The 17500-nt window shown below is 40.4% G+C and overlaps 1 protein-coding gene across 4 annotated transcripts in view; it reads left to right on the top strand.

The window, feature by feature from the left end:
• Nucleotides 1–17500, top strand: part of LOC138008586 (tetratricopeptide repeat protein 28-like) — a 30381-nt gene that overhangs the window by 231 nt on the left and 12650 nt on the right. For 2 of the 4 annotated variants that reach the window (XR_011124260.1, XM_068855910.1), the window contains exons 2-4: nt 385–431; nt 680–728; nt 1003–1055. The gene's annotated coding sequence lies outside the window, so the exon portion shown is untranslated. Of the gene's footprint in view, nt 1–384; nt 432–679; nt 830–1002; nt 1056–17500 lie in introns of those variants that run through there. The other 2 variants (XR_011124261.1, XM_068855911.1) reach the window with 2 other exon arrangements.

Raw genomic sequence — 17500 nt, 5'->3', positions numbered from 1 at the left:
AATATTTCAGCCATAGCAAATCCGTAATGCCTACTCGCTTTAAGGCCTTACTTAAAGCTAAGCAAGACCAGAGCCTGATATGTGCGTTCCCATCACAACTTTGAACCTTGCAAAACGAAACCACCAGTTGTCCAGAGCAATGGAACAGTCATCTCACCTTGATCCGTGTTCAACTTGAAATGCCTCACTGATCAGTTGCGCAGTTATGACTTTTTGTTTTTCCTGCTCCATTTGTTAGTTCTCTTTGCGAACTTTTCAGCTTTCCACTCCAGTTCTACTCTTTTTCATACAAGGCATAAATGATTTGTGTTATGAAAGTTGCAATTTATGGTACAAGATTCGATAATAGATAACCACAGTACATTAAATCATACAATTTTGCAGAGTTATTTCTTGGCGTCGAGGACCTCGCATCGATTAGCATCCATTTGGTAAGTTGGTCACTGTTAATCATTTCTTAATAACACAAACAAGTAATTTATGTGTGATAAACCAGTTCTGATGACTTTTGCGTTACTTTTCGTTGTTTTGTCTTTACTCAGTTTGGATCATGTTAGTGACTATGTCAGAATTCCTTTTTATGTTTATTTTCTGAAATGATCACTGTCACTCATGATCAGTTGCGACTGACGCACCCAAATGATCCACCAGTATTATTTATCCCTTAATTTATTTGCAGCCGGATTCATTATTCCTGCTCAAAAGGTTTTAAAGAGGAACATTGCTAGGTATTTAGTAATATTAGCTTGCTGGGTGTAATAACTGATTTGACTGTCGTTTGATCGAACTGCACTGCCTTCTTTTCTTTCCTGGCACATCGACAAAGTAGGTAAGAGATGTATTAGTCTTCAGCTTTTTTTATTTACAGTCATTTGATCTCAATCCACGGTGTTTGCGAAGGGTGGGCATAAATGATTTGAGTTAAAAAGTTATATCCCACAAGATAATGTTTTACTGAGAGACTTGGCAGTGGATAACCACATGAAATTAAACTTTTTTTAGAGTTACGAGACGAAACTTTGGCTTTTGAAAAGCATCCATTTGGACCAACACTGGTAAGTCTTACACTTTTACTTATATCTCTTTCTTATGAATAAATGACTCACGCTATGCAAAGCAGTTCGAATTACATACAACTTGATCTATGAAGAGATCTTTTTGCGATCGGTAGTGACTCGGGGTACTCGAAATAAATCCGAATGCCCCTCGGCAGAAGCCGAACCTAAGACCTTCTAGCTGTAGTAAGTTCTCAAAATAGAAAGTCAAATTATTTGATTTTCAAAGTTAAGCATATTTTCTTCGTGTTACTTTTGATACGCATTTGAGGAATTACTAAATCAGAATTTCTGCCTTACTTCATTGCATATGATTTGTTTATATCAGAGTCAGAATCTGAAAGAAAGACTGTCTTGTAATCTCTCTTGCTCTTGCTGAGCAAAATGCCCTCTGTCTCAGCCAATCAGTATTCCGTAATTTTGCCCCGTATTTGCAAAACTCAGTGAGATAAACAGCGAGTATTTTAATTTCAGTCAAACGGAGAAAGATATTTAGGAAGATATGAAACATTGCTTTTGTTATTCAAATTTTGCCAACCACGGAAAAAAAAGGTTCTTTGTTTCGACACCTAACGGGGCACTGGTTGGCATGTTTATGACAATAGGTGACGTCAACAATATCTTCCCTATATTTTTATCACGTCCTTATCATATCTACACATACTTTTAGTGAAACGTTTCTGCCCAGAAGGCTTTAAACGACACTGAAGAGACTTTGCTAACTTTAAGAAACAGGCTTTTCTTCAATTAAAATAAATTCCTTCCCCATTTGTGTGATATTGCGGTATAACGGCTTGGAAACAAACATTTTGGTCGATTTTTTGAACTTTTCTTGAAGGAGCATGATTTTTGCCCTTTTTTCATGTCCAGAGAAAACAAAAACCTCATTTCGTGCCAAAATCCCCGGAGTGCTGCCTTAACAATCATGGAAAATGGTAGGCGTTTGCTTTAAAGATGGGCGTTTCTATGAAGCTCTCTGCTGTGTGTAAAGATTGCGTACCGATGGCCAACGAATCACACAGATTGAACTAAACACAACAGTAAACTTTACTTCACTCGCATGCCATGACACATAAAAGAGCATGGTTTCACATTTCCCATGAGTCTAAGTAAGCCCGCGATTTCTATAGACTTCCGGTATGAAAACTAGGGTTATTTCCGGTTAAAAGGTTATCAATACATTACACTGTGGAAGCCATATTCTTTTACGATGGGCACCTGTCTCACCCAGAAAGGCGATAACTCATTTCCTGCGTGCGTAAGCTCTGCAAAAATGCCAGGTCGCTGCTTAAAATTGGTATGATAAAATTATCCCGCGACCGAGGGAGGACTGGTATTGAAATTCATTTTTACATGCCCAGCAGGCAAAGACGATTTTCACATGCCCAGCAGAAAAAGTAACCATTTTACATGCCCAGCATGAAAACTCAATTTTACATGCCCGGCGTGAAAAAGCCGGGCTACGTGAGACGTATGAACACCTCAGGTTTCCATGGGTGTGGCGTGAGGTAATGGCAACCAGGTTGTACATATCCAGCACGGGGAAGTGCGGAGGAGGATGAAGGGGGGGGGGGGGGGGGGAGGATGGGAAGAGAGATTCCAGCAAGAACTTGCGGCTCTGTACATCCCATCACACACACACTTTTGAGAGTAATAAAATAAATCAATTGTCAAGAAATTGTACAAGATAAGTGAAAAGTTATGGTATGCTAAGAAAATGCTCTCGCACTCCACATTTTGTTATAAACCTTTATTGTTATATTTCTGTGTAAAAATTGAATGTGTCGCCCTTAGTCGTGCTTAGAAGTCCATTAAGAGATGAATAAACATGGAAGTACGTGTTAGAGCGGTTTTCAATTGAGTGTCAAAAGTAATTAGCGAATTACTTTGGTTTTGCCGCACTTCAGTCAGTGGTGATTGGTTCAAAGTTCTCCCGCCACTTTTTCAACCAATTAGAAGTGAAACTAAAACCAATCGTGGCTCACGAGTGCACATTTAACCCGCGCTTTGCATCGGCTGCGTGTAATTACTTCGAGTTTTGATTGGTTTACTGAATTGTCTCCGTCCTCTTTGATTGGCCAAAGTAATTACTTTGGTTTTGGTTTTACGACACTCGATTGAAACTGTTCTAAGACTACTTGCCTTATCAATCCTAATTTTGTTTGGTAAAAAAGCACCAAAGAAAAGAACAAATTAAGTCTGTATTTTGAACGTCCTCCTAGGCTAGAAACGCGTGTATGCCAGTTATTCTTGTCAGAAACATGTAGAAGAAAACTCAATTCACCCTCAAGCTTGTTCAAATCATGTTTCTTAATTTTTAAAAGACCATTATATCAACTGCTCAGTATTCCTGCTCTGTGATGTCTCCATGAAGTTGATCTGTAATTCACGATGGGTACAATGTGCTCCAATCAACAAGGAACTCTTTTTTTCCTGACAATTTAAAAGCAAATCTTTGTCAGCTAATGCCGGAGTGTATTATTACCTGCAAGCGTAGTATGTATACGTATAGGAACCAAAGAAGACGAACAAAGGACTTTAAATGTTTTGCCAAGTTCTTGTCCTTGCAAAGACCTCGATTGTCACCATTCGTGTAAACTAATTGCGTGAAATAAAGAATTACAAAGGGTTCCACCCATTTTTCGCACACTGAACAGTCTGACACTGTTGCTTCTGTTGTTTCTCATTCGTTTTCATAGAACATGCGAGTGGTAAAGGATGAACAACATTGTTGTTGAGCCAAGCCACAGCTGGAGAAATTGTTCAGTTTTTACATGATAAATGACTTAAAAAAAAATCAAATTTATTAGCTTACGGAATTAAGGCAAATCCTTAAAGAAAACCGTATTTAGTAAATAAACCCCTTGCGGTGGCTGGTATGTCGGAGGATAATGCCCAAGGCTGAAAGATTGTCCCAAAAATGAACGCTTCGCGGGTCTGTAAATATCCACCACTAGCCACCGACACTGAGGTGAATAGTTGTTTCAGTATATACTAAAACAGTGAGATAATATAGCACAAAAAGAAGATTATTTTAACACACTTATTCCTGCAAAGATTACAACATTTTCGAGCACAAATTCCGCTCGTATTGCTCGGAGGTGAATAGCAAAGGATATCCGGAGTTTGAGAAGCGAATCAGAGCGCGGTTTAAACGCTATCCACTGTTTCAGTATATACTAATTAGATATAGCCGCTTTGATTTGGAAACAGCGTTACTTTTTACAGTGAATTGTCACGCGGGACCCGGCAGAATCTGCAAGACCTCTTAGAGATCTCCGAAATTTGATTGTAATCTCGGAAGTCTTTCACGCTATGTTGTGTCGATTGTACTTTTAAAATGATTCTTTTAAGGATATGGAATTACGAAGTGTACTGTTTTAAAATGAGGAGAATGCACACGAGAATTCAGATCACAACAGTTGAACTGGAATACTCGTTTCAAGTATTTCAAAATATGCCTGTTAGTGAGTTTATAAGATTGACTGTGACTTTTGAAAGTGGTTTCAATGGCAGAAGGGCTTGAATGGAAGCTACTGATTCTCCTGAGGGTAAGCTTTCTATCACGCAAGAGGCTTTGGACTGGCTGGTATTTTCTCAGCTGATATCGTTTCATGCATCACTTCCACATGCGCACTTTTTCATGGAAAGCCAAGTTTTATGCATTAAAATGTCACTGGAAACGCACACACAAGGAAGACAATGTTTCCACAGCTATGTTTCCATGATCGAATTTCTACGGGACTATTATTTCACACAACATCCCACAAGGTGAAGCAGTTTACATGGAATTCTCGCTCATTATTTTGAATACTATGTCATTATTTCAACAGCAATATATGCTCCTCGGCTTGTTAGAGAAAAAAGAAACTAATCTACGGTTGTTGTCTGATTCATTCATATAACGGTCAGCTTTAATAAAACAAAAGGGTACCTACCTTTAAATGGAACCTCCACTAAAACAGGAATATATCTTTAAAATAGTTAACATAATATAATAGTCACGATCAAAATTGGTCGAACGTTTTCCAATGGAAGCGTTTGTATCCGAAAAAAATGAATTTTAAAAACGGTTGTTTTGGTTTTCAAATTTCCCGGGCGCCGCCATCTTGATTAATTGTGACGTGTCATGGTTGCCCTATTGTTTTAAAACAAAAGCTCTTTGTGCAAATACAAAAGAGCAACCATAACATGTCACAATTATTCAAGATGGCGGCGCCCAGAAAATTTGAAAACCAAAACAAGCGTTTTTGAAATTCATTTATTTCGGATACAAACGATTCCGTTGGAAAACGTTTGAACAATTTTGATTGTAAACATTATGTGAAATATTTTGAATTTGTATTCTTGTTTTAGTGGAAGTTTTCTCTAAGAAACAAATGAAACGAAAAATTACTCAATGCATTCTCTATTGAATTAATCTGCTGCGACAGAAATAATTTTGTTCACTGTTTAGAGAGGTAGCACTGGTTGGCGTTTCAAACACAGATAAAACACCTTTTCCTTTGTTTCAAACAGTTTCAAACGCATTTCAAACAGTTTCAAACGTGCCTCAAACGCGTTTTAAACACAAGCGCACTAGAAACGCTTTTTGGTTTAACATCCTTTTCTCTGGACGGTCACAACTGTATTATAAACTTTGACTCTAACACTGTCTACAGTAATAGAGAACCCAACAAAATGGTTCTTTGATGCCTTGATAGAGTGTACAGGATCACTGTGGCCGAAACCGTCACATTATCTCCAAACATGGTTGCAGACATACCTTGTGAGGTCCAGGGGGTGGATGGCTTAGACGAATGTATGGGGGTACTGGAACCAGCGGACACGTTTTCAGAAAGATATTCTGCTGAGGCCTTTCGTGACTGTGAAATGTGGTGGAGTCCCAGTTTGTGTGTTCAATTACCTTAACAAGCCCCTCAAACGTTACAGATGCAGCAGGGGACCTCTACCCATTAGCCGGTGAGGAAGAATCACAGGAGGAAACCAATGGGGGTGTGCGCTGACCCTCTGCGGCTCCAAAGGAAGATGTTGAGGTCGGATTAGAAGCTAAACAGTGTAGTGCGGTTTTTGTGAAGGACGCTGACGTCCACAGTTTATCAGTAGAAGAGATGTTACCTATCAGGAGCGATTTGGTCCCGGAGGAGGAAAATCGTAGGTATTATTGAGGTGTTTTCCACTTATGCTGACTGCATTTCAAAGGACCCGTGGGATTTAGGTACTGCAAAGGGCATACAACGTACCATCAACATCAGCTCTGCCCAGCCAATCCAGGTACCACCTTGAAGAGTCCCCTTTCACAAAAGGCAGGAAACGCACAGCCAAGTGGGCGAAATGCGTGAAGCAGGGATTATAGAAATGCCCGATTCCTCTTGGTCCTCTCCAGGGGTTTTAGTAGCAAAACCTGATGGCTCTTAACGTTTCGGTGTAGACCACCATGCTCTTAACTTAAGAGTGGAGAGTTTATCTGGGGCACAGTGGTTTTCTCATCTCGACTTCCTTAGGGAATATTGGGAAATTAATGTGGCAGAGGAAGATTGGGAAAAGGCGGCGTTTGCAACTCTGGATGGTCTTTACCAATTCCGCGAACTGAGTTTTGGTCTTACGAATGCACCTGTGTGTTTTATGAGGAATATGACCTTATCTTGAAGGGATTATGCTGGTCAGAGTGTCTAGTGTATCTAGATGATATCATTGTCTTTGGTCAAACACTACAGGAGCATAGGGAGAGACTGTCACTTGTCTTGTCACGCTTGACAGAAGCAGGCTTCAAAATTAACCACAAGAAATGCAAGCTTTTGCGTGAATAGGTGGTTGTGTTAGGTCATGTTGTGTCGCGGGAGGGCATATCTACTGATCCAGAGAAAGTAGGAGTCATAAAGGAGTCGTCGGTGCCGGTTGATCAGAGTCAGCTAAGAGCGGTCTTCGGGACAGCTGGTTACTATCGACAATTTGTGCCAAACTACGCCCACATTGCATCCCCTTTGCACCGTGCTTGCCAAAAGGAGGACTGTTTTAGATGGACAGCAGAGTGCGAGGAAGCCTTCCTGGACATAAAGCGCAAATTGACGAATGCTCCCATCCTTGCTTTCCCCAAGCTGGAGGTACCGTTCATCCTTGACAGTGTTGCCAGTGACAGTGGTAGGCTAGGGGCGGTGTTGTCTCAGGTTCGATGTGGGAAGGAATGTGTAATAACATACGCAGCGTGTGCACTATCAAAGGCTGAAAGGAACTATAGTACCACCTGGAAGGAACTGATGGCGCTCGTGTCGGGAACGGAGCACTGGGAGACATTTCTTTACGGGCGAGGTTTTCTGGTCAGAACTGACCATAGTGCTCTGCAGTGGATACGACTACGGCTTGAAAGGCTTAGTGACTTTGATTTCGAGATGGAGCATCGTCCGGGTCAGTTACACATACATACATACATACATACATACATACTTACTTAATTGACCACTCCCCATAGGGGCTATAGGGTGAATGAAACACAACGAAACGACGGAACAGAACAACAACAACTGTTAAGAAGCCCAACTGGCCGGAGGCAAACCAGTTGGCTATTTACAAGTGCAGCTGGGAAGTTGAACCAGGGACTACCAGGATCAAATTCAACGAGTGGTCAGAGCGGGTCTTGAACCCGGGATCTCCGGATCTCAAGGCAAGCGCCCTAACCACTGGGCCACACTGCCTCCTTACACGGAAATGCGGATGGACTGTCCCACCTTCCCTGAGACGAGGGTGCTTCTGAGAAGGTAGAGAGGGACATCACCCTGATTCAGTCTGTGAATGTGGGACCCTTGTCGAGGGGAAGTATACGGGCTGCCCAAAACCAAGATCCTGTCCTGTCGCAAGTTGTGAAGTGGCTTGAAACTGGTGTCAGACCCGCTAGAGGCGACATGGGAGGAGGGGGGCGTAAACTGATATCATACTGGTCACAATGGGGAATGCTGTTTCTCAGGGACGGTCAGGCCAAGAGATCTATCATCAAAATCTCTTGCCCATCAAATCCTCTTGCCCGAGAGCGTCATGTCACAAGTGTTGTGCGCCTTGCACAACGATCCTTCAGCTGTCCCTGACCTTGGCATCTCAAAGACTCAAGAGATATTACGAAAGATATTTTATTGGCATGACAGGCGGCGTCAAAATGCACGTTAAAAGATGTGTTTCTTGTGCTGAAGTCAACGACCCCTCCAAGATGCCAAAGGCGCCCTTCATAAACATTAAGTCAGGGCACCCCCTATAAAGGGTCGCAACAGACATTGTAGGTCCCACACCAAGATCTACTCCTGGTCATGAGTGGTTTCTGGTGGTTTACGATCATTTTACTAAGTTTGCTCAAGCCTTCCCAGTGAAAAACACCTCAGCAGTCACACTCAGCAGTTCACACTCGTGAACGTTTTGGAGCCAGTTACGTAAATGATCGTAGCTGATTTATTTGCCGTTTGGCAAGACATGGCGTTTACAATTAATAAATAAGCGAGGTAGGAATTTCAAGCAAGGTGTTCAAAACTGCAAAAGACAAAATGCCCGTACGCGTTGCTGACTTTGCTTCCGATGAAGTGTTAGCAGAGTGGCGCCAAAACGTTCCAAAGTGGGCGGGTAACCTTTGAAGTTTGATTTTCAAAACTTTGAATTTTGACTGGCCGGTAGGACATGTTTTTTTCAAGCGTGTGAACAGGTAGTTGCACGCGATGGTAAGTGTAAGTGTGGAAATGCCTTCCATATAAATTGAAGCCTTATCTGCCCCCGATTCAAACGGGAGACTAAGCTTGGAAGGTCTTTCTCAGTATCGACTAGCCGCCTCTGGAATATGTTGAGTGCCCATATTAAAAACCAGTGTACTGTTACAAGCTTTCAAAAATCAACTTTTAAACATTTTATGGACAGTTATAAGGAATTGGACCATTTTATCCCTATAAAAACTGCTGGTTTTCAACACAGTTAAATCTGTATTGAGATTTTCATTTAATATATGCTAACCAGGTGATCTGGTGACGTAATTTGGAGGACTGGGAAGAAGAATTTTAACGCCGTAGCCCACAACCGCGCGCGGCCTTAGGTGTTGTTTCCAAACTTCCTGCAGTATTGTTATCGCCAAAACTCAACAGATCATTACGTGTCTACCACATTTCCAGTTATTGAATGAACATTCAAGTAGACCCGATAAGATCTAACCTCGCCTCTGCCATGTTGAATTCTAAAATAAGGCCGCACGCGGTTGTGGGATACGGCGTTAAAATTTTTCTCCCCAGTCCTCCGAATTACGTCACCAGATCACCTGGAAGATTTTCTCAAATTTCATTGATGTCATTGCTTTCTTCATTTGATGATAGAATACTTTGGCTGTTTTGACTGTGATTAGAGATTTAGGTGTAATCGCTCATTATATAATGTGTCATAGTAACCCTAAATCCAAAGTCACTCTGGTGTACATCAACTTGAATGTATTGTGGTATACATGCTTATTTTATCGTTTTTTCTGTGAAACAAATTTATTATGTGGCAGGCTCTTGTCATGGCTGAGTATAGATATGTGAAGCTTTGACACACTGGGGTTTATGATCTTGAAACGATGCTTTGTATATGCTGTGTTTACTTGGCACACTTGACTTGTACACTTTTACCTGTTTTCTACATAACTGATATTGTGAGGGGTTGTGTTGTGAAAAAACAAAAACAAAAAAGGGTCAGAATGGCCCGTAATGTGTCTGGAAGGAATAACAAGCCAAAAAGAAAGATAGACCTTAGCCTGCAATTTAGATTTGTGTTAGTATCTTTAGGTGGTCTTCGCAGTAGTTCCAGAGAATTTAATAGAATTTCTCATAGTTTGGTCCGAAGATTTCACTGCCATGAGTTGACAGAAAGACTTGTTAGAAAGACTATGTTGTTTTTGGTTTGAGGACACCTACCTGAAAATCTCTCTAACAGTAAGTAATAAAATTATATACAAAGATAAAATGTGGATGGATTCCTCAAACCTGAAAATCTGATTGCTATATTGTCAGTTCGGGTGGTCATTTTACCAAGGAGGACTTCAAGCAGGATCTTAAGGTATATGAATATTGGTCTTGGTGACATTCGCTTCATACTGAAATCTCAGTCAACCAGTCCAAAATATCATTATATTGGAGCGAGAAAACTGAACCAAGCAATATATAGAGAACTTTCACTGTTATGCGCTTTTCATCCAGGCAATAAAATATACTTATAATAACTTGAAATGTGGTTAAATTTTGTTAGCTTTATAGAAACTACTGAAACAACTTACTCTTACAATTCGATGGAAATAAATAAAACGATCGTTTGTTTCGAAGTTGTAACAGGGGTCTCGTATAGAAAGCCACGGTAGACGGATTCAACTTGATTTTCAGGCGTTTATTTCACAGCTGCCAATGAGCACAGAATAGCACTGCAAGCTCTCTTTCCCTTTCTAAAACTCCTGCATATAACACATATAAAACCCTGTTTAACGACCACAAGGTAAATCTGTTTAGATGGTGGAGCCACTATCAATACAATTTAACCTCTAGGTTAAGATTCAAGTCTACAAAGTATCGCTCTCCTCACCTGTGGTTTCCTTGTTTACATCAAATACGTCGTGGAGAAATCCTTGACTATTGGCACGTCATAGCCTCGTTTGCATACACAGAAACAAAGATGACAGATTTCAATTTAAATTGCCTATTTTTGAAGCGTTATTGTTGGCTATTTAACTGAACACATTAACCCGGGCCAAATGAGTGGTCAAGTATGACAATACAGGTACAGAACTTTCGATTCAGAAAAAAATCTTTCTTGGCCGTACTTTCCCGTCCCGTGCGTTTGTCAGTTAACTCATGTTTTATCATTTTATTTATTTATATATTTTGCCACACAAAACTTTACAATAAGAAAATCAACCAGTAAGAATATTTAACAATTATTCCACGAGCGATGATAGATAGCCAACGAGGCGCGGAGCGCCGAGTCGGCTATAATCATCTCATATCCAACAAGCGCGAGTGGAATAATTGTTTTATTAGAAACGCCCCCAAAATATAGAAAACTAGACTACAATAAAAATAAAAAGGACCAAAAAATCACGCGTATGCTTGCCGTTTTTGTAGATCGTGGTATAATGGCTCATAACTCATGATGGCTTAGCCAATCAAAACTCTCGAATTGCATTATCCAATGATCCAGTTTTTAATATATATACATTGAAATTGATCCGTTTCAATTGATCCTGATCAATTTCAATGTTCCAAAAAAGCTTTTTTGTTTCCATTATAGTCCCATCTAATTTGTAGTCGGTATTACATAAATAGTTTGAATCACTTGCATAACTCTAGATTTTATTATTACATCATTACTTTTGTTTTAGTGATCAAGCTTTAGTTTTGGCTTGTATTGTACCATACAATTTACTACTTAATTGTATTCCATTACAATAGCCATTGTTAGTCTTTCAGAGACTATATAGTCTCCACTGCTGTAATAATTAGGCCATTTTATCCTTAGATTTTTAACTTGTACTCCATTTTATAAATATTTTTAACTGACGAAGGCCGAAGGGCCGAAACGTTTTTATTAAATTTCCTGGACCTTCGAGAAGTTTTGTCTTCCTCTCCAGTTTATATGCAACTTTAAATACTAACTGAGGAGACAACGTGCATCCTTTTGGATCCTTCTGTTGGGAGTTTATCGTTTGGTCAACCACTACAGATATTCAAGCTATATATATATATATATAAAGTTAAAAGAGTCAGGGGACAGACAACTTTTGGAAGCTAAAAAGTAAAATATATTAAAAAACGTTTCGGTCTTAGACCTTCATCAGTTTACAGCATGTGGATAATAATTAGGTTTAAGAGCTTATATATGGTTTACAAGGAATTTTCGGTATGTTACAAAACTTAACAACAATACAAGTAAAAAATCATTACAAACAAAACAAAACAAAAGAAGTAATTCTATTCCAAAAGGTACAATGTAATAACAGCGAGAACTAAAACTGTCATTAAAGTAAAGAATTCATGTGCTTCATTGAGTTGTGAAGTTATATGGTTCGTTAAGCTTGCAAACTATTACGACTTAAGTAGTCGGTTGGTTGTAGGTGATTCTGTTCCTGGAGTGGAATTCTTGCCTTTTGTTAAGGCCAAAAGGTGCTAATGAGAAAAGTTGCGCACTCCAGTACGCTTCCTTCGTGATCAAAACTTTATCCAAAATCTCAGTGCAGTTGGTAGCAGACACCTGATCGATACACTGGAAAAAAAAGTCGTTAAGGGCATGCGGACTATTGTTATAATGTACCGCGACCTCACAGGTTTTCTTGTTCGTTACCATTGATGATTTATGATTACGGAATCTAACTTTGAATTGTGTTGCCGTTGAACCAACATATTGCAAGCGACATTTGTTGCAGGATGCAAGATAAATTACATTTTTAGAATCACACGACAGTCTTGGTTTAATAAAGTATTTTCTATTGGTTTGGAAACTCTGAAAAAAATTTGATTCTATGAAAACGTTTTTGCAAAGATCACATCTACTACGTTTGCATTTAATGCAACCACCTGTTTCATTGGTTTCTTGTTCTACTCTCGTTCTGTATTTCGATGGCGCCAAAATTTCCTACACGTTTCACGGTAGGGTGTGATGACCACTACACCATCAGGACAATTGCAATAGTTAAGATAGGGATATACTAAGGTATAGTATAAGGACAACAAGGATTTCCGCTAGAGATAAAAACGAGACTTGCTTGTAATTTTAATGGTTTTCGAGATCTTTTTAGCAACATAACTAATGTGGACTTCCACGAAAGATGCTGGTCTACTAATACGCCAAGAAACTTTGTTACCTCGACTTGCTTTACAGAAACATTATCGAGCGTGATGTTATTATTAAAAAGGATGAATTTTTGTCTTGGATGAAACAATATGTAATTTGTTTTGGCGATGTTAAGTGATAATTTGTTGGCTTTGAGCCAGTCCATTATCTTACTTAATTCATAATTCGTAACAGCTATGGTCTGATTACGATCTTTGTGAGAGTAAAACAGACTAGTGTCATCAGCAAATTAAAAAAACAAACGCTTTTACAACGTTAGATGCATTTGGAAGGTCATTAATGTAGATAATAAATAGAAGAGGACCCAAGATTGATCATTGAGGAACACCACATGTTATTGGCTCAGGTTGCGAACAAACTGTTTCCTATTAGTCAGATATTCTTCCTGGCTATTCTTCCGGGCTATAACATTTTTCGCCGGGACAGAGATGGCCGTGGAGGAGGGGTTTTGATTGCTGTTAAGAATACTATTCACGCTTCTAGACGTATTGACCTGGAAAGGGTAGGAACTGAGCTGGTTGTGGTGGAACTTAGAAACGGACATGACAAGCCTTTATTGCTCTACTGCTTCTATCATCCTGACGATTGGCCTGAGTCATTATTGGATTTAAACATGTCGCTTTGTGAGAACAACGAGTCCACTTGCCTGGTAGCTATTGGCGATTTTAACCTACCAGATTGGTCTGGCGATCAGTCGGCTCCAACTAACACCGGTAGTTGAGCAGATCATAATATTTTATGTGAGCTCATGGCCGATAACTTCTTTCAGCAGTTTATTCCTGGCCCTAGGCACATTGTGGGTTACAAGCTTGATCTGTTGTTAACTAACTGGCCAGAGATCATTGACCATGTTTCAACATTTCATCCGCGGGAGGGTTTATTTCCTTCTGATCACTACGCTGTTGAATTCATGATAATGCTGAAGTTTAAAAGGGCAATGGGAGTCAAGCGCCAAGTATACGATTTCAAAAACGGGAACTTTGATGATCTTAGGGACTCTCTTTCTAGAGTTCCCTTCGAGATTTCTGTGTCAGCTGACATCAAAGAATTTTGGGATAACTGGAAGGCCTTGTTTCTATCCGCCATAAAAGATCACATACCGATCAAAACAGTTCGTGACACCAACTCTCCGCCTTGGATTGACAGCGAAGTGTGTCATTGGATTTGCAAAAAGTATACTGTCTTGAAAAAATTCCGCCTTAATAAAACTCCTGAACGCAAGCGAAACTTTAAGCCACACCGTCAAGGTCTTGGTGAGAACTAAACACCAACAATACTTGAAGAAAATCGAAGCATCCTTTAAAGATAATCCTAAACATTTCTGGAGCTACCACAAAGCTATTCTGGGTGGGCGATCTAGTGCTAACTTGACGATTTCATACAACCACGAGGTAGCTGAAACCCCTGTAGGAAAAGCTGAACTTTTTAATAATATTTCTGTCCTGTCTTTCACCCAACAACTTATGGCCTCAACAATAGTGAATATATTACCAACTCTTCCATCGCTGATATGGAATTTTGCAAATTGAGGTGGCGGTGGATGAAATAATGGCTCACTTGAGTGAACTAGACACAAGAAAAGCATGCGGTCCAGACAAAATTCAAGATCGCCTGCTGAAGGAGTGCAGCGTGCAAATAGCACCCAGCTTGTGTTCCCTTTTTAATCACTCACTAAACATGGGTCAAATTCCTTGTGACTGGAAATCTACCGATGTTACACCTGTCCATAAAAAAGATTCTAAAGGGGCTGCGGAAAATTATCGCCCTATATCCTTACTCCCAATTGTTAGCAAAGTTCTGGAGCGCTGCGTGGGCAATCGATTTTACAAACATTTGAAAGACTTGATAAGCGTACTGCAGCATAGATTTCTGCCAAATCGTTCTTGCGTAACCCAGCTACTGTCAGTCTTACACACAGTCGGTCAGTCCTTGGATAAGAACATTCAGGCAGATTTGATTTACCTGGACTTTGCTAAGGCCGTTGACACCGTTGATCATAGCGTTCTCCTCGCAAAGCTGAGGCTTTACGGTGCAAAAGGTCAACTGTTCTGCTGGTTCAAGGACTACCTAACTGAGCGTAAACAAAGAGTGGTTCTTGAGGGTGCGGCTTCTCATTGGTCTCCTGTAACCTCTGGCGTTCCACAGGGGAGCATTTTAGGCCGCCTCTTGTTCACTTTGTTCATAAATGATCTGCCGGACAACGCTGCTTATGGCGTGAAGGTTGCACTCTACGCCGATGACACCAAGCTATATCGAATGTTTCGTCTGCAGAACACTGTCACCTCATAGAAGACACTCTCTAATATGCACGTCTGGTCGCAGCGCAATAATAGGCTGATTTAGCAACAGAACGGGAACGTCAGTGGCGACGGCGCGCGCAGAAAAAACACCAATGAGAATTCAGAATAGAATAGACTCTTCTCTATTCTAAATTCTCATTGGTAGTTTTGCTGCGCGCGACGTCGCCACTGACGTTCCCGTTCTGTTGCTAAATCAGCCTAATATTAGCTTTAATACGTCCAAATGTAAAGTACTAACTGTGACTAGGAAAAACACTCCGATTACTTTTGACTACACCCTTGATGGCACAGCCCTGACACGCGTTTTAGATGAAAAAGATCTTGGCGTAATCATAACTAGCACGCTCTCTTGGGACTCACACATCCACACTATCACTGCGCACCGACCTCGCTGTTTTAAGGCGCTTATGTTCAAGGTTCAAGAATCTTGTCAATACTGAACTTAATTACTCGCATGGGTATGGTATCAGCTCCAGGAGCTTTATGGAGAGCAAAAGTTTGTACTATTTCCTTAAGTTCGTCTCCAGTGAGAGGATGAAACTCTAAGAGTTCGTGCGGTTGCCTGGTTAAATAATCATAATAGTTTGCAGCAGTTGGTGCTATTTTGGAGGCTAGATTGGGATCAATGTTAGAAAAGCATTCGCAGTTCAGATTAAATTAGTTAAAATATTCTTCAAATCCCTATACGCTCTCTCATTTTCAGTAGTCAGATTCTTAAGAAATTTCTTGTATAGTTTGGATTTCGTATTAATTGATTTCATTATGCCTTTAGTAAGCCAAGGATTACGAAATGTTTTAAGGCGCTTACGTTGAATGATTTTGACAGGAAAGCGTGAATTTTACAATTCGTTAAATGTGTTAAGAAAAGAATCATATGCTGAATTTACACTGGATCTGTCCAGGTTTCCCCAGTCAACATGATCCAACAAGGAACAAAAGTTCTCAACATGTTCGGATTTAAAGTCACGGATTACAATGCATTCTCTTTTTATAGGAGTTTTGGAAACATTGCTAAAATCCAGGGAAAAAATCGGTAAATGGTCATATAGGTCGTTTACTATTAATCCATTGTTAGTCAGGCAAGTTAAATTGTTAGTGAAAATATTATCAATAAGAGAGGCAGTATTGGATGTCAGGCGAGTGTGCTTCGTGATAAGAGGGTAAAGTAAGTGAGAAAACATAAGATCAACAAATTCGCCTGTGAGCGGGTGTTGCTCAAGATGCAATAGGTCTAGATTAAAGTCGCCCATGACATAAACTGTCTTATCATATGGCCCGTACGGCCCCGCGCGCGCTTTCATTGCAAAACTATTGGGAAAATGCCCGTATGAGGGCCGTACGCATTAGCGCGAGCAGGGCCGGAAAAAGCCGTACGGCCCTACTAGGAACAGGTACTGCTCCGTGTGATGCAATTTTAGGGGATTTCGTCGCTTTTAAACATCCAAGTAATTTACAGCCAGAAAAGCAAATGCAAACAACATATTAGATAAATTTTCTGTGCAGATTTTTTTATTTTGTCCTAACTTCTTCTTCTCAGTGTTCTTAAATAGCGTAAAGAGTCCATATGATAAAATGCTTATTGACTGAGTTTAGATCGGGCCGGACGGGAAAATATTTGGCCCTCGGTCATGGCGCACCGACCTCGCTGCGCTCGGTCCGTACGCCATGACCGAGGGCCAAATATTTTCCCGTCCGGCCCTCCCACTCAGTCAATAAGTACATATTATCATATAACCCGTACGGCCCCGCTCGCGCTTTCATTGCAAAGCTATTGAGAAAATCCCCGTATGAGGGCCGTACGCGATGGCTCGAGCAGGGCCGGAAAAAGCCGTCTGGCCCTGTTAGGATCGCGTACGGCCCTCATACGGGGATTTTCTCAATAGTTTTGCAATGAAACCGCGCGCGAGATGCGAACTAAAACAACTTTGTTACTATATAAATCCCGCCTTTGCGGTCAAAATGAGCGACGTAAGTGAACCTTCCGAATTTTGTTACCCGAAAAAAAAAACGTTTTAGCATATACTAAAACAACTATTCAACTCAGTGTCGGTGCCTAGCGTAAATATCCACTCTGAATGTCTACTTCGCCTTCTTTGGCCGTTTTGTGTTTGAAAATTTGGAGTTTATATTGACCCAAAGGAATGAAAATACATCGCACGGGCTGGTCGCTCATCAAACCTCTTCTCTTTGGTTGGGAAAACACTCAAGACAACAGTAGTTGAATGGTCTGTTATACATTACAACAAGTTGTGGGGGTTTCGGTGTGACGCAATTTGAAGCCATTTCAGTGCTTTCTGTGAGTCAAGGTAA

The sequence above is a fragment of the Montipora foliosa genome, chromosome 6 (genome assembly GCF_036669935.1).
Source record: "Montipora foliosa isolate CH-2021 chromosome 6, ASM3666993v2, whole genome shotgun sequence".
Taxonomy (NCBI): Eukaryota; Metazoa; Cnidaria; class Anthozoa; order Scleractinia; family Acroporidae; genus Montipora; species Montipora foliosa.
The sequence above is the reverse complement of the archived record's forward strand: the minus strand, read 5'-3'. Positions and strand labels throughout refer to the sequence as shown.